Source organism: Cebus imitator, unplaced genomic scaffold (genome assembly GCF_001604975.1).
Source record: "Cebus imitator isolate Cc_AM_T3 unplaced genomic scaffold, Cebus_imitator-1.0 Scaffold453, whole genome shotgun sequence".
NCBI classification, from domain to species: domain Eukaryota; kingdom Metazoa; phylum Chordata; class Mammalia; order Primates; family Cebidae; genus Cebus; species Cebus imitator.
In genome coordinates, this window is record NW_016107768.1 from 1,510,414 (window position 1) to 1,532,271 (window position 21,858).

At 36.6% G+C, this 21,858-nt stretch overlaps 2 long non-coding RNA genes across 5 annotated transcripts in view; one reads left to right on the forward strand and one right to left on the reverse strand.

Annotated features, from left to right (window-relative positions):
• LOC108291440 overlaps window positions 1–21,858 on the forward strand; it is a 278,005-nt gene that overhangs the window by 242,170 nt on the left and 13,977 nt on the right. For 2 of the 4 annotated variants that reach the window (XR_005197300.1, XR_005197301.1), the window contains exon 3: window positions 18,453–18,874. This is a non-coding gene — a long non-coding RNA (uncharacterized LOC108291440). Of the gene's footprint in view, window positions 1–18,452; window positions 18,879–19,543; window positions 20,027–21,858 lie in introns of those variants that run through there. The other 2 variants (XR_005197299.1, XR_005197298.1) reach the window with 2 other exon arrangements.
• The window catches only part of LOC119468598, a 154,193-nt gene that overhangs the window by 56,258 nt on the left and 76,077 nt on the right, over window positions 1–21,858 (reverse strand). The window lies entirely within an intron of this gene.

Sequence of the window (21,858 nt, forward strand, 5' to 3'; positions counted from 1 at the left end):
CCTTATCAGAGGGCGGAGAGTGGGAGGTAGAAGAGGGTCAGGAAAAATAACTAATGGGTACTAGGCTTGATACCTGTGTGATGAAATAATCTACACAACAAACTTTCCTGACATGAGTTTATCTGTATAACAAGCCTGCACATGTACCCCAAACCTTAAATTTTAGAAATAGAAAAAAGAAAAATATGAGTCAACAGTGGCATATCACAGGTTTCTGCCTTCAGCAACAAATGAGTAGAGTTGCCCTCAACTGAGATGGGAAAGAGAGTGGAAAGAAAATGTTTAAGAGGAAACTTAGGGGTTCTGTTTTGTATTTGTTAAGTTTGACAGGTCTACTTATTATGTACAGATGAATGGAAAACCCAAGCAGATGGCTAAGTATAGAATTCTGGAATCTGGGAAAACTGGGGACATAACTTAGCAGTTACCCACTATCAGACATATTTAAATTCATGAGACACTGAGTGGGATTCAAAAACCATGACTGTAGTTAGTAAAAAGGAAACAGGAGATTCCTGAAGTATGCCAATGGTAAGAGGTAGGGAAGAGAGGAGACACTGGTGAAGGAGAATGAGAAATAATGGCCAATAAAGTAGGCATAAATATAAGAAAATGTGGAGTTCCAAAACCAAATATCAAGGAGAAAGGAGTGATAATTTTTAAGTAGTGATTAGTCAAGTAATGGGAGAAATAGGAATTGATCATCAAATTTAGCAACATTCAGGGCATGGCTCACCTTGACAAAAATATTGGTTGGATATTTTGTCTAGAGTCCTAGAGAAAGGGAAGTTATTCCACAGAGGAAATGAACTCTGTAAAGGTTTGAATGTGAAAAAGAACATTTAACTGTGAGACCGCAGTGTTAAATACAGGTGAAGATTTAGTAGTGGGGAATGATGCAAGGATGAAGTATCTGGAGGTAACCCAGGGTCAGATCATGATTTTCCTTGTAGGCCTTGGAAAAGAGTGTAGACTCTGAGGAGCTGCAGGTTTTAAATTAATGTTTCAGAAAGGAAACACAATGTACCTGCTGCTTTATTCATCCAGGAGAACAATGTGAGGGTCGAAGGTAAGACTGATCTGGGAGTAGGAGGGCGGGGAAAAGGGTGGGAGTTGAGGTGAAGATATTTTAGGAAGTGAGGGATATTTAGGAAGTAAACGGACAAGATTTGGTGACAAATTCCATGGGAGAAGTTAACCAGATGCAGGAGTTGCAGAATTAGTTTAGGATTGTTCAATGGAATGGACGCTAGTTCTACCCTCTGATAACAGAGAATAAGGAGAAGGCGGAGATGTGTGTGCATGTGTGTGAGAGAGACAGACAGAGTGCGTGTGCTGGGGTTGTAAGGAAAACATGAGTTCCACGTTTGGCATTTTGAGTTTGAATTGCTCGCAGTCATTATATGACTGTCAACCATTAAAGATTAAGGCCTGGAGTTTGCAATAGTCATCATGCAGGCGGGAAGTAACATGTGATGGAATGAAATTAGGTAAGGATAGAGAGTTGCATCTTTGGTTTAATCCAGGTCTTTCTCTTTATAAAATTACACATCAGTAAAATGTTATAACAATACGTTATCAATACGGTTTATCTCTACACAGCTCAATACTCCTGTGAATTCTGAAATTTCTGTAAAGGACTCCAGATATTACAAGTTTTCATAGGGATTTGAAATCCTATAAACTCTATAGAAGTGTTATCATCCTCTTATTGAAGAAAGAGGAAATATTACAGTATTATGACCATAGATCCGGATGAGAAATCAGTAGAAGTCTGCTCTGGTCCTGCTTCTAAATGACTGTGCTACTCTGAGAAAGTCATCGACCATCAGTGGAACCCCTCTTCTCAACTACAGAATAGGAAAGTTAATGTTCTATAGGTATTTTCTCTGCTCAAATATCCCAAAAGTATTTACGGATCTATATTTGCCTTTCCTTAATTTCAACCTAGTGACACTCCTGACACTGACATATGATAAGCAGAGCTGATCGTCTCAGAGTTTGTGCTTTTCCAAGCATATTAGCAATATGCAGAAATTAACAATTTTAGACCAGGAAGAAATCAAGCAGCAATTTGTGTTCATTAGTCACTTTCATAGATAACAGTAAACTGCCTTCCCTTATCTTCTCAGCTGGTCGATTCAGAGTAGCCGTGGCCAGAATGACCAGAGTTCCTATTTACTCCAGGCATCCCTGTTACCAGTGGCTCAACATAAAGTGTTTGGTTTTATGATTGTCAGTTTAGTGAACCTGCTTTGACATTTAATATTTTGTAAGTTTATTGTCAAACTTACTTGCCATTGTTACAAATTGTTCTTAATATTCAAACATTTACTTGTGCCTTTTTCAGTGAGGTTTTCAAGTTAGCCAAAACATTTAACATTCAACTATAAAAATTTTTTCCAATAACTAGATATTTGGGTATTCAGAGTATGTTAATTTAAACCCAAGTAATTTACTTATAAAATGTATTTTAATCATGAAAAACTGACAACATAATGGATAGAAATTGTTTAAGGGAATGAACACATTATCAAATAAAGAATGATTGACTTTTCAGAAGTCACAGAACCTGAAAAATATAATACATTACAGACGAAATGTGTCATTCAATTTTGAAAATAGACAAGTGTGTTCAGTTTGAATATTTTACTAAAATATGCCTAATCTTCCCCATAATACAATAACAAATTAAGAAAAACATAACTGTAAACTCTCAAAAGACAGCCAAATATGAGTAATAGATATCCTCTATAAATCACAGAGTGCTCATTTGTCTCCATGCCTTGACAGAACTACAGGCTTAGTAAATAAAGGCTACATAGTGGATGGAATAGGTATTGATTTCAGTGAGGCAAATGATGTAGTTTTTAATGAAATCTTATTCCCAAAATAATTTCAATTGACTTAGCTATGAGAGCAATCACATGTGTTGAAAACTGGCTGAAGGAACAGGAACAAGGGTGGTGGGAAAGGCCTACTGGCCAGGTCAAGAGGGTTAGCGTGAACCACAGTTAGCCCCGGGAAGGAAACCAAAGGGAATGGAGGAATATATTTTGGAAAACCTTTCAAGAGTAAAGCAAATATTTCCTTCACTAATATAGTCTTGATCTTACTGGGATTAATTAAAAAAAACATGCAGCCCTCTGATTCTTATCTATTTTTTTCTGCTAACATTCATCATAGTCCTTTGACTATGTTATAATTTATACTGGGGAGGGAACTGGCATAGAAGGATTTTCCATTCATGTTTCCAAGGTTTATTAGAACACTGTATCCCCCTTTTGGCATTTATCACAATCTGACTTGCATTATTATTGACTTAAGTATTTTTCCCTTTTGTTTACAGAAGGCACTAATTACTCTCTTATTATAATTACATTCTCTCATTTGTAGATTTTCTTGAACTTACAGGTGTTTTTTTAAAAAAATTCCTGTATTATAATTGTATGTTTTTAAGTGTAAGATGTTTAATGCAGCATGTTAATTTATCACATAAGCATGCAATATAAACTCAATTTAATAAGAATTCTTTCATTAAAAAATCATTTAACCCAAATATGTATTCTTTCGATAAAAAAAATCTTGAAATAATTTTCAATAACACATTTTGCAACATTTAGAAAATTGAGATACAATAGAATGAAGATTTTAACATTTATATAGAGTAGGAGAACTCAGTACGAAGTCTGCATAGAGTAGTTTTTTGGAATGAGTTTTTCATGATACTAATTGTACATTTTCCTGAAATAATTATTACAGAAAAGATTCATAGTTCTTTTAAATCTATATTTTTTATTTCAAATATATTAGTAGTCTCTCACTTCAATAAAGAAAATTGGGATACAATCAAGAAGAAGCAAACTCAAGCTATTGAGATGGTAAATTAATCTGTGGAATTCATGTTGACGATCTTATTTTATTATCAGGAAAAGCAATCTTTCAAAACTAGAATGTATTTTCATCAAAGACCACTTCTTTAAAGTGTCATTTATTTTTAAATATTTTCCTCTTGCCTTTTGTCCTGGTAGCTCTATATAAATTACTATAAAGTTATTGCAACACTTTCAACCAAGAAAAAAACTATTTCTGTTTATTTTGGTCCTTTGAAGATATACTTATTTTAATTTACAATGTTTTATTCCCTGAAAAATTCTAGGTGATCTTCAAAGTGATCAGAACTATTATTACAGCATAAAACATAAAAGAAAATGCTGTTGTCTTAGAAACAGGCTTTCCTCTGTTATCTTCCTGTAGAGGCACACAGGCTGCCAGTCACATAGAGCATTAGCACGGGCTTGGGAGAGCACTGTGTAAGCCATGAGAACATTCTATTCTTTTAATTTGTATCATGTTTTGTATCTCAGAGGATGAATACAATATTTTTAAGAAAGCTGTGACATAAAATGTGAAACCATTAATTTTCTTTTAGCCTTTCATCAACCATGTATTCCCATTTATGAGTTGCAGCATCAGAGACCGTGGGATCCAAAGGACACACTTAAGATTTCTGAATAATGCAATGATATTAGGAGATCATGATTGAAATCCTTATCACAAGCAAACCTATGACAACATTTACTGAAAATTACTGAAGATGTAGCAATCAAATAATGATTGAAGGCACTAGACATATTTCAGCCATGATATGTTTAAAAAAATAATGTCAAGCAAAGTAAGTCAGGGATCATAGGAAACAAAAGTCCTTCTTTTGGAAGAAATCTCCAACTTCAAATGATCCATATTGTGTTATGTACTCATTATTTGAACACATATTAACCGAGTACCTCTCACTTGCTAGATGCTCTTCTAGACACCAAGAAAGCAGCATGAAAATAAAATAACAAAATCCTCTGCCCTCATGAGATGTGCACTCTGGTGGAAAGAGAGCCAGTTACTCAATAAACAAAGTAAGTGGTGTGTCATCTAGTGTTGAGGTATGGGAAGGATAAAGCAGCAGGGAAGGTGCTACATCCAGGGAGTAAGGTGCGATGGGGGTGTATGTGTTAGGGATAGAAACAGAACTGACATTTTAAATAGGGTGGTTAGGAAAAGCCTCCCTGGTAAGTAACGTGTATGGAGAGAACTGAGGATGGAAAATTATTCAGAGAAGATAGTTTTCATTCATACGGGAATATAACTGATCAATCTTGAAATATTCATAATTGAAAGAAAACTCAGATTTCACTTCATTTCAATTATGACTTTAATAGAATCATGGTGTTTATACTGTACATGCTGGGTAGACTCAAAAGGCACAGCATTTCAGTATACATATATAGAATTGATTAAATGCATAAAAAATAACATTCTGCAAGGTCAAAGGCTTATTGCCTGATAAATACATATTGAAACATAAATATGTTGAATTCCATTTTGCAACATAGAAGGGTATGCATAGGTGATGCTTTGCAGTTCTTTTATTTCATATTACTTTCTCAGATACTGAAGATGCGAAAATATATTTGGAGTTGTAGTTGAATTTCTTGTGTTCAATAAATACACAGAAGGGCATTAGCAAACAAACAAAAAAAGTATGAAGATACCGTTTTTGAGTCCTGGCCTTGTGTTTAATCATTTCAATGGATATTGGTTTCACTGGACCTTACATTAATCATTTCTTAGCAAAAAGAGATGAGCAATACTATTGCCCCTATTTTGTAAATAAGAATGAGGATGATAGGAAGGTTAAAAGATGTGCCTTGGGCAATTCTAACTATATGTCTCTGGTAAAGCCCGTAGAAGAAGCTATTTGTCTTAAATGACAGTTTTGACTTTTAACCACTAGAGTTCAGAGTAAACTAAGTCTGAAAGTGCAGAGTATATTTGTACTAGGAAAGATAACAGGACTGAGAATCAAGAGATCTCAATTCTACTTGCATTTGCAACACTAACTAGCTCTTTTAGAATTTTTATTTAAGTTGAAAGGCCATTTATCAAAAAGAATTTAATGAGAACCTTTTCTATACCAGACATGGTATGAGGGGCTGGTAATGTTCCGTACCCCCAGATAGCTCATATAGTAGAGAAAAATATAAAAATTAAAAGGACAAGGCATTGTGCTTAGCACTATGGAAGAGTATACAGGTACAATGTGATATGAAAGCAGGAAGGATAAACAACCAGAACAGACGTTATAATAAGAGAGATGACTTCTCAGATACCTGACTGCAAAGTATCATGCTGAACTAGAGTTGGGGTGGTTGATGCAGAAAAACATTACATGCAGTTCAAAGGCCATAATCAAGATTTAAAAATATATATATAGAATTTCAGCATGGCTGGACGAGAGAGGATCAAGATGAGGAGAATAGAACAACAAACTAGATTTTAAAGCAGAAAAAGCCTGGTTATCCCATAAAACAGTTTTGCTTTGGATCTGAACATAGATGACATTTTGGGATGCATGTAAGCATGGACAGGCCTTACTGTATGTGAAACTTACACACACAGGTCATACACAGGCAAAGTAAAAACTATCAAAATAGAGGAGTCACGAGGCTGTGACAGGAGTACAAAAGAAAAATTATGAGGACTGAACTAAAATCATGAGTGCACAATAGATTGGAAAAGACCAATTTAAGAGATTGAGGAAGTAAAATTTATAGAATTCTAGAAATGCATATGAGTGGGGATAGAGCAATATACAGTTAGGGTAATTTCAGGTAGTTTTATAGAAAAGGTAAAAGTCTTAGAATTAGCCAGTATTGGAAGAGAATGAATTCTAAATTTTCCTTAGTCTCTTCAGCTGCATGTCCTTGGGCAAATAAGTTAGACCCATTTTTGGACAAAGAATACTAAAATCCTGGTTTGATTTTATTTGAAGGTCAGAGGCTCTGGGAGGGCTCATTTCCAGGTTTCAATCTCATCACAGACTCAAAGCCCACGCATCTTCTACAGTTATCCTAAAGTCTGCCTTCCTTCAGAGATCTAAGATCCCTAGGACAACTTCAAAAAATATATCTAAATGAGTACACATGGACATACAAAGGAAAAAAATAGACATTTGAGACTCCAAAACAGAGGAGGGTGGGAGGGAAATGAGGGTTGAAAAATTACCTATTGGGTACAATATTCACTGTTTGGGTAATGAGTACACTGAAAGCTCAGACTTCACTACCACGCAATGTATCTATGTAACAAAACTGCACCTTTACCCCCAAAGCTATAAAAGTAATAAAGAAGTTGTTCTACTACTGGTGTTTAGTCTTAGGAATCTGGAGTCCTGACCACCCAGCCCAATCCCCCTCCTCTGCATACCTCCCATTACACGGAGATGACCCGGACCATGTACCCACCCCTCATTTAATAATTAGGCAAAATGAAATTTAGTAGTGAGCTGAAGGTCAGTCTTTCCTGATTCAAGTGTTAAAAAAAAAAAAAAAATTCCGGGCTCTTCTCATTAAAGGAAGGGTAATTAGTGTTTATGACACAGCTCCTCTCTACCATGGGGTAATAGAAACCTTAAAAGTGTATGAAAATATACTTTTTGTGGTATTTTTTGTGCTATCAGGTAAACCTGATTTGTCAAAATAAAGACATGGGCCAAGATTCTGTGTGTGTGTTTACAGGAGCAAAAGTGAGATGAGAAGACAGTATTAGATGAGAGATTACATAAACATTTTACAGAGTATTTAATGAGAATCAAGCATAACTGTATTCTATTTCTCTTCCTCCATTGAATATTTATTTTAAAGTATGTGCTTATGGCATTGCCATTTGCTAGAATTATGGCTTCTTTGGTTTTCCCCTTTTGTCGCGTTCTTCATTATTTGCCTAAAACAGAAGGAAAACAGCATTTCTTGTTTTTACTCCAAACAGCATAAAGAGGTTTCTAAGTGTGAAGCAGGTCCAAGGGAAACATATCCCTCTTAGATATAGATGTTATTGCCATTAAATTACTCCTTTAAGTAGATGTACATATTATAGGAGATACAGTTAATTTCACATGAAGATGGGAAGGACCACTAAGGTAATGAACTTTATTGAAAGTGCTTTTAATCCCATTATGCACGTTTGAAAAGCTTTCAGAACAGAGAAGACCACTGAGTTGATAAAGGAAGCATTTAGTTAGCAAATGCCTTTTGTGCTTCCCTGCTCACCGGTATATTTGCTTTAGAAATGAATGTTACATAGTAGATCGAGACTTGCTTCTCTAACTGACTTGTCTCAGAAATAGAGTGTGTGTGTGTGTGTGTGTGTGTGTGTGTGTGTTGCAGGTGGTGATTAGTGTCATGAAGTAACTAAGGAATACATTAAGCAACTTTTCATGGATATGTGGACTGCATAATTTAAAACTGTCCTGGGGCATCCTTAAATTATGCATAGGTTTTGTTTTCTTATTTTACCTTTTTGAGAGGGAAAATACTTGATTCTGCAATTCCTACACCATTAGCATTATCTAAACCTCTCTGTTGAATGTTAAGCATCCATAAGAAGCCATGCCATCTGCTACTTGGAGTATTTTCCTAAGATGCTTCCAGGTACTCATCCTTCCTCAAATCCTTTTGTTCTGTGAAGACAAATCAACTTCCCATCATGTATAGTGTGATTTAGTTAGGCCTCACATTTACTTGTGCCAAAAAATGGCCTTGACCCATCCAGCAGCAATTTGGAAATGTTTTAATAATTTGTTGCTTTATTTTATAGTATCATGTGTCATTTAAAACCAAATAAAGACAGGATTCAGTAATTCTGCTGTTATGTGTGGGTTTCATAGATCCGGAACTTTTCCTCTTTCCTCATGTTTCAGGACAAGTACCAACCTTCTGTGGCTGTGCATACTCTATGCTGACATGAGCTATACATTTTTCAAAGCAACTCATATTCATTTCACTCACAACCACACTGCAAGCTGGCCCTACACTTGGAAACAGTGTATAGCTAAAAACCGATGGCAAAAAAAAAATTCTGATGATCTGGAAATGAATAGTGATTTTATATTCTTGGGTTACTTTGTTTTGTAAATCAATGCAGAGCACGGCAATTAGTTATCAGAACAGGACATTGTCTTTAGTAGTTTACTGTTTAAAGGTCTGACTTCATTAAAACATTACTTTAGGTCGCTTTTAATTACTATATTTGAGGACGTGGGGTATATGTTTTTATTGGGTCCTTTTAATGTGAAGCCCAAGTTTAACAAGTTGGTATCCCCAGTCCTACAGACATTTTTAGATTTTCCAATGATTGCAGCTTTTACTTCGCCGCTAGGTGGCAGAAGAGTTTTACAGTTTCTGGTGCTGCGCTTTCGAAACTTACCAAGTGCTCCGCTCATTCCCGCAGCAGCTGAGGCTGATATAAATGTATAAACAAAAGAAGCTATATGTGAGACACACCACCATCATTAAAGCATAAAGCAACAACTTTAAGCCAAGTTTTCGGCTTCCAATGGCCTGGTGAAACTAATGCTTTGCTGATGGGTTGAAGTAGAGGAAGGAATCCCGAAAAAAATGACCGTTTCTTGAAGTTAGGCTGTGTATGTGTGATTCTGTGCCACTGTCCAGGACTAATGCGTCCAAGGGAGATAGTTGGCAACTCACATAGCCATTGCTGCTTGGAAGGACTACTAATGCTTCCACCTGACTCCGCCATGGGCATCATTGCCTGAACCTTGTAAGAGGAGCAATAAAGCAACAAAGTCAAAGAGCAGCTAAACATGGAAATGCTAAATCTGTTAGACTGAAAAGCAAGTAGCTAGAGGATTCTTAACAGTGAGAGGTTAGAGAGAGAGTCGAGTAGGAGTAGCATCTGAAAGTAAAACATTATATTTGTATATAAAAATATTTGCTAAGTTGATATCCAGGCTATCACCCAGGATTTATGAGTTCTTGAAACATATGGAATAGTAACAGTAAAGTCAGGGCGATGTTTGGTCAAACCAAAAGAAAGCTACTTGCATTTATAGAGCATGTTTTATGAATTTTGGAGAGAGGATTTTTAAAAATCAGACCATTGTATTTCAAAATAATTAAAACCTCTCCACTTAGGAAAGCACAAGAGGTATAAAAAGAAAGGTAAGGTGTGTGTTCCTATAGGTAGGGGGGAGAGAGAGCAGCTGCCTTCTTCTGGAAAGGCAGTAATCTGTAGATTGTATTCTAAATTGACCCACCTACATCTGCCATTGCAGCCGGCACCTGGTACAGGATGAATGACATGCACTACTCCCCAAATGTCACTGTCCAGCCATGTCCACCAATTAAAACTAATAAACATTCCTCCCCATGCTGAAGATGTGCCGCCAGCCCAGCAAGTTTCAGGGCTGGCGATGGCAGAGCATAATAACTGCAGTAGCAGCAGCAGCAGCCAGAGCCCTGGGCAGCAGGTGCACTTGGCTGGGAACAGGGAAGGGCACAGTGTGGCGCTGGCATCGCCTGCTCACATATTATGCAGGCAGAGCTGAGTTGTTTACAAATTGATAGCAGAGGGGATTTGGTTGGAGAGGGAGCAGAGCACAAACACACTATACTCAGTGCTCAGAGAAACTTAAGAGGGGTCCTGTGCTGGCTGCATGGGTGCCAGTCACCCGAGAAAAAATTTCTCATTCTGCCCCCCACACCGCACACTTTAGCAGGTAATACAGGCCCAGTTGCACAGGCAGGCAAGTACACCTGTCAAAACACAGAAGGATTTTCAGTGTTGAGAACCAGAAAGCATCTTTCTCACTAAATCTGTCTCTTCCAGGTCACATGGACATGCAAGATCCATCTGATATAGCTCAATAATTAGAATAATGATGCAAAATTTAGGAAGGGTCTTAAATGGGCAGAAAATAAACCCCCAGGAAGGTAAAGAACTTGAAGTTAGGTCTTGCCATCCACTGGGAGTTAAGGGCTTTAGTCACCACATGATGCCGACTCTCTGAAAGGAGTTGGGGAATCCTGGGAGGGTGGAGCAGCTGTGTTGGGGTCAGTGTGGGGCTCAGTAATGCCAGCCTTGAGTGGGATTGAGTGGAGGGAGCAGGACGGAGGCGAAAGCTTTCCATGTGTAGTTAATCATGAGCGATGCTCTCACTCCACGGTGGGGCATCATGGGTGAGTTTTTCTCAGTTTAAGTGTTATTTCTACCGAGGGAAGGAAGGATGTGTCCTTTTTCCACCCCGTCAGCAGTGCAGTAACCTATGTCAGTCTTTGTTTTCACCTCTGCTGATTTCAGCAACACTCTGGCAACGTCAGTGCTGTCAGTTTAAAGTCATGTTTCTTCCTGTGAGTGCTCTTTTGATATCGGACACCTGAAGGTGTCATTTTCCTGTGGTTAATTAACCTTGAGACCAGAAGCACACCAGCCAGACCCTTAATTACATTTGTGTGTAACCCTGCAAACACAAGGTGATGAGGGGCCACATCCACTGCTGTCATCTCTCGGCCCTAACTGTCTGACCCATAATCTGGGCGATTGTTGTACAATGATTTCTGTCCTCGACATGGGTTGTTGCGCATTCTGAGTTCAGATGGCAGCACTTTGAGTCTGAGTGAAACCTTTGGCAGGTGTGTTAGGACATTCTTGTGTGGCTATAAAGAAATACCTGAGACTGGGTGATTTACAAGAAAAGAGGTTTAGTAGGCTCACGGTTCTGTAGGCTGTACAGGAAACATCACACTGGCATCTGCTTCTGGGGAGGCCTCTGGGAAGCTTACAGTCATGGCAGAAGACAAAGTGAGAACAGGCACATCACATGGCAAAAGCAGGAGACAGAGTAAGCTACCACACTGCTAAACAGCTGGATCTACCAGAAAGTCACTCATTATTGCAGGGATAGCGCCAAGGAAAAGGTGCTAAACTATTCATGAGAAATCCACCCCCATGATTGTTACCTCCTACCATTTCAACATGAGATTTGGGTGAGGACACACATCCAAACTAGATCAGCAGGTATATGCAAACTCTTACAGTTGAAGAATTTCTTTATCAATTAAACAAAAATCAAATTTCTTTGCCTCTCCTCCATGGTTGCTTGACCAAAAACTGGAAAAATACGCATGACGTTTGTAACCGTGGTGGTAGAAAGCAGTGGAGACGATCTCTGCTGCCACTCCTTGTATAGTTTCTAAAATTGAGACAATTCCCTAATTGATACCCCAGCCTCTCCTTGTTCCAAAATCTGGGTGAACATAGCTAAGTCTTTTTTCACAATGTTAGATGCCAAAAAAACATTGGACCCTAGCATGCTGGGTCTTGGGCAACAGGGTAAAGTGGTTTGAGGGAGGGGACCAGGATGGTGTGGAGGAAACAGGGAAGAGAGTGGAAGGTGATTGTGTTGTCACATCAGAAAACGTAGTAAAGAAGAGGAAGGAAGTGAATGATGAAGATAAGAGAAAGGCTTGGAAGTTCAAAACATAAGCAGGGAACATAAATCCAGTCTAATGACCTGCAGAGCCGACTCCAAGGAAGGATTTTAGATCACAAGAAGCCAGGAACATGAGCCAAGAACACACACTCAGTGGTTGGTTGCAATCTGGGTAAGCAGACTAAGGAAACGTGAAGTAGAAAAAGATCAGCAGTGGACACTGACAAATCAAAGTGCATGTTTTCTTTATGTCCTTCTCTGTCACACTTAAAACAAGTTCATTACTCATTTAAGAACAAAGCAAGCAGCCAGACGTGGTGGCTTACGCCTGTAATCCCATCACTTTGGGAGGCTAAGGCAGGTGGAACATCTGAGGTCAGGAGTTTGAGACCAGCCTGGCTGACACGTGAAACCTGTCTCTACTAAAAATAAGAAAAATTTTTTTAGTACGGGCACGGTGGACACCTGTAATCCTAGCTACTCAGTAGGGTGAGGCAGGAAAATTGCTTAAACCTGGGAAGGTGGAGGTTGCTGTGAGCCAAGACTGAGCCACTGCGCTCCAGCCTGGGCAACAGAGCAAGACTATCTCAAAAAAAGAAAAAAATTATGCTTGTTACCTGAGTGGAAAATAGAAAAGGATTACAAAAATTAAGTCTGCCTAGTACAAAGTAATCTGATTTTGGATTTTCCTGTGTAACATTGCCACCAGATGGGTCTTAATTTCTGCTTAAATACATCCAGTGACGAGCTCCTTTCCAGTTATTGGTAGTATCCAAATGTTGACAGTGCTTCCTTATGTTTACTCCAATATAGCCTCCAAGAAGCTTCCACTCACAGGCCTTCAATTTGATTCTGAAACTGTAAAGCTGGTCTATCATGCCGTCATGGAAACGTATTTAAAATACAGCCTTTCCTCTCAGTATCTGTGGGGCATGGGTTTCCTGACCCTTATGGATAGCAAAATCCAGATATTCAAATGTCTTATATAAAATGGCATATTTGCATATAACCTAAACATCCTTCTATATTCTTTAAATCATGCCTAGATTATGTCCAATGCCTAATACAGGGCACCCACACATCACTTCCTTTGAATGCATTCAATATAATAGCACAGGAAAAATTAAGCTTTGGTTTTTGGAAATTTTCATAATTTTTTTTTAATCTGCAGTTAGCTGAATCCATGAATGTGGAACCCATGGGTATAGAGGCCAACTGTGATTAAAAACAATTCATGGCCCATTTTTTTTCTCTAAAGGGAAAAACCCAAAATGCAAAATATTACTTTTAAAAGTTATTTTTTTAATTCTTCTGAATATATAGTTGTACGTATTTACGGGGTACCTATGCTACTGTGATAGAAGCATACAATGTGTAATGATCAAATCCGGTGATATCCATCACCTCAAACATTTATTGTGGCCCAGTATTTAACTCATTAAGTACCTCATAAATGCCATGTACTTTTCTAAACTGTAGAAATACAAGAATGAATGAGATCTGGGTTGTCTTGCAATCTGTATTCTTGGTCTGGAGATGGGAATATGTGTATTTCTCATGGTGTAGGATGGTCAACAGCTATGAGTAAGTTGTGTAGCAAGTTCTGGGAGGACACAGAAGGGTGAGACTAATTCCTTATGTTTGAGAAGGAGTCAAACCTTGGAGGATAAGCAGGACTTTGGTAAGCATAATGGTGAAGAGCTTCACTATCTTGGGTTTGCAGAGAAAGAAATGCCTCCTTTCCTTGTACAGAAAAAGAAACAGCACCAGGATTCTCTCAGGGGTGCTTTAGCCGATTCTTCACTTCTTTTGGCTTTTGAAATATATTTAAAGAGGAGGAGGAGTTTGCAGTTGGCTGTCTGGCATAAAATAGGGTTTACTAGCTCTTAAGTCCATAAACATTAGCTCCGTTTTAAGAGAAAATCTAGGAGGAAGACAGAGGTTTCTTATATGTTTGCTAGTTTCCTTGTTTTTCACTCTGGTTTGATGGACCTGAAATTAGAGAGTAAGATAAATTGATAAAGATTTTTAGTTCTATGTTTTTGAAAACAGGGGTCATGTCTTAGATATCTGTTTCCTGTTTGCATCTAGGAAATTGTGCATAAGAATAATAAAAAATGTGTTGAAACTATGCTTGTTTTAGTGTAATGGCAAAGCTAATGCTGTCATACCTTTTCTATGAATTGAATTGGCTTTTCATGAAATTGTAGTTATATGTATTACTATAAAACACAGATTCTGCTGTCACATGCTTTTGTGATGTAATCTTCAGATCTGCCCCTCTCTGTGATGCAAATAGATCATGGGGAGATAGTGATGCTGGTTAATTTAAAGAGTATAGGATGTTAAACTGCACATGATTTATCTATCCCAAGGAAATTCAAGAGTCATAAATCACCATGGTGACATAGCATGTTATATTTTATCCTTAGGGGGATGAAATACCGTAAACCTTTTCTAATGATTTACACATTTCCCAAATGAATTTTCATATTGACACAGCTTGGGCCACAGCAGGGAATAATTGTTCTCAGCAGTTCCTAGAGCGGAGGGGGTCATATATAAAATCATTCCCTGATAGCCCAAAGCATGCTTACTGTACTGTCGACCTTTGGCTTAACAGTTGTAAAAGAGAAATACCATCCATACCCCCAGGGATTCCTACTAAAACAAGGTTTTCTTTTTTAATGAGATGATGCAATTAACATTTTGAACAATCCTAATAATTTGTGCTTTTATAACACTTCTAATCGAATCATCCTGAGGTTCTTAAACATTAAAATTGTATTAAGTCTGGAAACAAACATCAGAGATCTGAGCATCAGATTACAGTAGCTCCATTTCAAAGACAGCAAAGAGGAAGAAATGTCCCTCTTAAAAATGCAGTCCTGTATCTTCCAGTGCTTTCCTCCAAGTACACTCATAGCAATCACAATGGAAAATTTTCAGTGTTTAGAAATTCAAGCAGATCATAAAAAAGTGTCTCACTGAAAGATTAGATCACAGTTGAGGAAGAACTTCAATTTATTGTTAATTATTAAAGTTATATAATTCTGTAGCAGACACTGAATGCTATAAAAAGCAGGGAAGTCGTTCACATGAAAAATGTTGCAGATTTTAAAAAGTAGTCCCGAATATTTGTTTTAAAGAGGAGAGGTGAATGAATGATTGTCTATGAACCAAATCCTGCAGTCTTAAGTAATCACAGTGGTCCACAGATATGGTTTCACTTGTAGCTGATATACAGCTGTTTCATGGCAACCCTTGGAATTATTTTACCTCTTTAATAATGCAAGTTCCTCTTGGGATCTAATTTCTGCCTTAAAGAATTCAATAATGCGTGCTTTGTATTAAGTGAACAATTTTAATGAGAAAACCATATCTATTTGGGGAATAACTGTTGATTCGATTTGAATGTTATTTTGAATGAACTAGCATTGGATTAACAAGATATTACTATATTGTTTTCCCATTTATATCCCCACCTTATTTTTGTTCATAATTATTTATCTTATAGTAAGTTGAGAAAGTGACAAGGAACGGAGAGAATAGACTTTAATTAGACTAAATGATAGAAAATGTACAGAGGAGAATAATTAAAGAGAATAACATACAAACACAAACTTGTTTAATTGGGTGTGTTTTCAATTCTTTCTAGTCTTGAGAATCTGGATAATAGCTGTGTAGCAGCTCTACTCCTCAATATGGAAAACAAGGTCCTCATAGCATCGATCTGCTCTCCTTTGAATCATTTATCAGTCAAAACTTTACATTTATTTCTGAAACTATTGGAATAATGGCATAACTAAAGTAATAAATAGAAAATGTAGAGAATACATAATAAAAACTATGAGTAATACGTTAATACAAATAGAGTGATTACAAAATCACATAAGCACAGATATGTGCTTTTGTGATCTAGGACTTAGCTTCTTACATAGTTGGTACCCAATAAATATTCACTGAATGAGTAGTGGGCAGAAGCAACAGTATCAAAGGAAGCACAGGTAATATGATTATGATTACTAAGTACTAGCAAGAGTGACCATGTCAAGATTACTTGATTACTAAGTACTATCAAGTACAAAATTATGATTACTAAGTACTATCAAGAGTGACCAAGATACTAGTCAAAGTGTTATATATTTTTTAAGTTTTCTCACTTCTATTAAGGTTTAACAACACATAGAATTTATATGTATTCATGGCATACAATGTGATGTTTTGATATATATCTATATACATTATGCAATGATTAGATCAATTAACAAATTCATCACCTAACAAACTTTTGCGGCAAGAACATTTAAGATTTGCTGTCGACAATTTAAGCATACATTATTATCGTAGTCACAATGCTATGCAATACATCCCCTGAACTTATTTATCTTCTCTAAAACTTTTTAGTCTTTCACGAAAATCTCCCCATTTCCTACCCCTTACTCCTGAAAACTACCATTTTACTATCTGCTTTCATGATTTCATCTTTTTGGATTTCATTTATGAGATCATGAAGTATTTGTCTTTCCATGCCTGGCTTATTTAATACAACATTCTCTAGGCTAATCTGTGTTACAAATGACAGTAATTCCTTCATTTTTACAGCTGCTTGGTATTTCCTTGTGTATATACATTATGTTTGTTTTCTTTATCCATTTACCTACTGATGAAAACTCAGGTTGCTTCCATATCTTGTCGATTGCGAATAAGACTGTAATAAACATGGAAGTGCAGCATGTGTTTGAGATACTAATTTCATTTCCTTTGTGCATTTAACCCTTGGAAATGAAACTGCTGGATCATATACAGGTAGCAGCTATGTTATTAGTTTGAGGAACCTTCATCCTCTTTTCCATACTGGCTGTACTAATTTATATTCCCACCAACAGTGTACAAGGGTTCTCTTTTCTCACATCCTGGACATACATAAAAGATTATCTTTTGTCATTTTGGTAATAACCTTCCCAACAGGGGATATCTCATTGTGGTTTTAGCTTTTATTTCCCTATTAGTATGTTGAATATATATTAATTTATAACCCTTACAAAACATATCCAACAAGATAGATCAATTATTTTCATTCTATGGATGAAGAGAATGAGGACTAAAGGGTTGCTTAAGCTCATGTAGGAAAGTTTGAATATAAACCTAGGTTTCCTTAACTCTAAATGTCATACTCTTAACCCTTAAAAGACACTCCCTATCTCCAAGGCTGTAAAGCTTGGTTGCTCATTTCTCATGTCTTCCAAATAAATACCGAAGGATGAAGACTTTTAAGTGTTCATTTGAGACTGGACATGCTCTGGATGGTGTAGATGTAGGAATTGCTTCTGTTTGAGATCAGCCTTCCAGTGAAATGTTCTTCTGCTTAGTTCTTGATTTCATGATTTAATATGAGAAGAATGTGGAGACAGTTAACTAAAGTGTTTGTGGGATATTAGAAACCTACACAGTTAGATACAGACACTATGTTTTGCTAAGTTATCACTGTATTCTTCTCTCATACTTACAAGGAATGATAAAAAATGAAAATATTCCTACCATGATATTTACCTATTATGTGAAATAAAAATAGAAGCACATGGAAAGATTTAACATTTAGAGTACAACTTGCAGATGACCTTTGTCTCACCATCTAGTTTATGCTGATTGGGGATTTAAATTGTTGCTCATTTCTCAAAGTTGATAATTTTAATATGGAAAATACAGGTTGAAGGTAGGTCTGTTTTAAATACTAAAACTATTGTTTAAAAATTGCAAAAGGTAAATCAACATCTTGATACATGTGAAAAATTTCCTTGTGCTATCTGTGTGTGTACACATATGCATACATACAGTTATTCAGATCCCTCAAATTTGTATTATTTTAACCAAATATCTGATTTTTAAATAAAGAATATGGAACTGATGTAGGAGGCAGAAGCCCTGGGTTCCTGTCCTAAGCGTCTTGCTCTCTGATTCACAATTAAAATGTAAGAGTTTTTGTATGAATCAAATTATACACACACAAAAACCTATCTACACTCATAAACATATATTCATTTATTATTATACCCATCTTGCTATGATTTTTAATACTAAACAATAAAAGTAATGACTAATATCATTTCCAGAGTATTGATTTAAATGACAGGGTTACAGATTAATGTCTATTCCTCTCTATTTTCAGGTCTCAGCAGAAGAAAAAAGCATCCCTCCAACCTCATTTCTCCTTTCGGAGGCTAGCAGGAAATTAAAAAAGGAAAGGAGTTCCATGCAGTATTTCTGACAGCAAATTTCTCAGAATCCAGAGATACTTCTTTTCTCTGTAATAAGTAGCTGCAGATACAAAGGAGCACTTATGATCGATGACTATCTCTGTTTGCAGGAGCGATAATTCCTGAACACACAGTTCTCGATTAAAATACAAATGCATTTTCAACTGCATATTTATTTATCTATGTTTTAGTCTTACTTGACAAAATGTGAAAAGAATCCAGTAAAGTTGGGCTCTAGTATACTGCAGAAGTGAAACTGAAGTAAGGAGATTTTTAAATGGGGAGGGAATATCCATTTCTATCTCTGGGTCCCTGAGTTCTCATGTAGGAGTAGGTAAGTGGGCTGAACTTGAGGAAGCAAGAGTGTTTCTGGTGTACAAGTGTTCTGTTTCTGAAATTGCCTTTTCAAATACAGAGAAATACTAAAAACCTTTTAAAAGTGATGTTTTATTTAGAAATTAAATTTAAAACATTTTAAAAATATTTTATTTAGAAAATTCAAAACTCTTGGTATGAATCTCTTAAGGATATTACCAAGAGGACCACCATTGCCTCCTACATTATGTAACATGCTGTGGATGCTGAGATTTAAACAAACTTAGCACTTGACATGTCTGAAAGATAGACATGGCTTTCTCAAGAAAGCATCTAACATTAGCACTTATGCATGGGAAAACAGATGAAATAAAATATAAATTAATGTGAAGGGGTGATCAGAGACATGGAAGCAAACATATCATTTCCATCTGAATGATCAGGCTCATCACTTGTACATGTAAGGCACTTAGATTTTTAAAATCCTCTTAAGAACATGCAGGCTATTATTCTCTCATTTGAAAGTGTAAAACTGAAACCCTGATAAGTGCATTGACAAGGTCCTGTTGCTGGTAAGTGTCAGAACTGAGTAAAAGTGGATGGAAATGACAATATACCAGACATTGTGTTAGCCATGATCTCATTTAATTTTTACAATAACCTTGTAATATGTGTTACTCTTCATTAGTTGAGAAACTAAGGCTTGCAGAAATGAAATAACCTGGTCAGAGCACCAGTACATGACTGATGTACGAATCAAAGTTTGTTTGACCCTGCAAGATACAGTCACCTATTGCAAGAGTCCACCTCCCAAATCTATCAACTCTTGGCTTACTTACTGTGTTCAAATACAGAACGTTACGGATATTCAAAACCAACCGAGATTTCCAAAACAATAAAAACAAGAGACAAATGTGAAATTCTTTCCATTGAGCCAGCATTTCTAAAATTTCAGATTAAGAAATGGCTTCATGAGTAGGGACAACCAAGACAACAATTTATATATAATTTAGGGCTTTTGGACTCTGGAGTAACAGCACTTAGGTTGTGGAATGCTTCTAAATGTCTTCTGATATTTTATAAGGACGTTCAGCTTATTTGCCAATAGGTGCATCTATTTGCATACTCACTTTCACATATGGAACATTCTTTCCTGTTTCAAAATAATAGAAAAAAAAATAAAGATATGAACTATCTTTCTATTTACCTTTTAATTCTGAAAGATAACTATTTGTTTAACTAATAAGTTCTGCCCTGATTAGAGGACATTAATGATCATTAATTATTAAAAATGTGTTTGTATTTTCAATGTTTGCATTTCACACCTCTCTTCAAGAAGCTAAGCTCAACTAACCCTGTCTTTTGTTAAGGCTTGCAATCAGATTTTTACTTCCTTAATAAATATTTCATTATACTTTGCTGAAAACTTATTCATATTCATAAAATTCTTTTTTCTTATTGCATCTTATCTCATAGTCCCTTTCAATCATCCAAAAAAATTTGTTTATTGCATGCTATGAACAGTATCTAGCACTGATCTGTAAGCAAGTGAACAGGACAGACTCCCTTCTTTCAAAAACGTTATACTCTAGATATCAGACATAGTAACAAGTAAAATTACCAAGATAAAGCCAGATGACAAATGTGAGGACAAAAGTTAAACAGTAATGTATAATGCCTTGGGAGAAATTATAGCCATGCACCATGCAACTTTTCAGTCAATAGACCACATGCATGATGGTAGTCCCATATGATATAATACAGTACTTCTGTATCTTTTCTATGTTTAGATACTGTAAGAAATACAAATACCACTGTATTACAATTGCCTATAGTATTCTATACAGTAACATGCTATGCAGGTTTGTAGCCTAGGAACAATAGGCCACATACCACATAGCTTAGGTGTGTAGTAGGCTCTTTCATCTAGGTTTGTGTTAGTACACTTTATGATGGTCACACAATGACAAAAATCATCTGATGGTACATTTCTTGTATCCCAGTCATAAAGCAACACATGACTTTGCAAAGAAGGCCAGAGTAGGTCTCTGAGGAAGGTGCTGTTGAGAAGAGACCAACATGCGCAGAAGCACCAGCCATGCAAAGGTACAGAAATGATGAGAACTACCAAGCAATAAGATGTCAAATTTTCAAAGAGAAAAAAGCCCAGAATAGCTGGGGCAAATATTAGATAAAGTCAGAGAGCAAGACAGGGACAAGACTCCAAAAAGCAAGCAAGCCATGATAAAGAGCATGGGTTTAAATGTTAGCACTATACAGAGAATGGATAGCAGTCAGGTGGCAATCAATGAAGACACCAGGTTAAGGCAAACCAGGCTAGCAATGATGGCATCAGCAGTGCAGATGGTGAAAGAGCGCTATTGCTTCAGAATATATTTTGGAATCACAATGGACAAGACCTTAACAACTTGGTAGATGATATCACAGAGGAATCAAGATTGATGTGTCATTGGCTAGGGAAGGATGCTGGAGCCTGGCACCGCTTTCTATAATGGGAAATTTCTTTGACAATGTAAAATTCTTTGTCTGTGACTATTACACTGAAATTTCTTTTTAGTATAACAAGGCTGGGTTATATAAAGGTTTTCAATGACCATCATTGTCCCTGTTCATTCTCTTGAAGATTGTAACTGTAGCCAGCAACAGACTTCACTCTTAATGTAGACTTATGTGGGAGGTCCTTGGAGTGCATATGTGAGAGATACTGGTAATGCATCATGTGATATCACTATCTCTGTACAAGTATATAAAACTATTTCAAAATTTGCCTTGGTCCATAAATGGTAACTAATTGTTGAAAAATCCAAGAATAAATAAGATATGCAATTAGTCACTTTAAGCATTGCTGTCATACAAAGGGAGCCTAACTGTTTGGAAGCAGTACCTATACCCTTATAAATATTCTGTGAATCATGGACATTACAGCATTATAAAAGCATATAAAAAAGCACAAGACCCATGTGCCATGTAACTGAGGTAGAA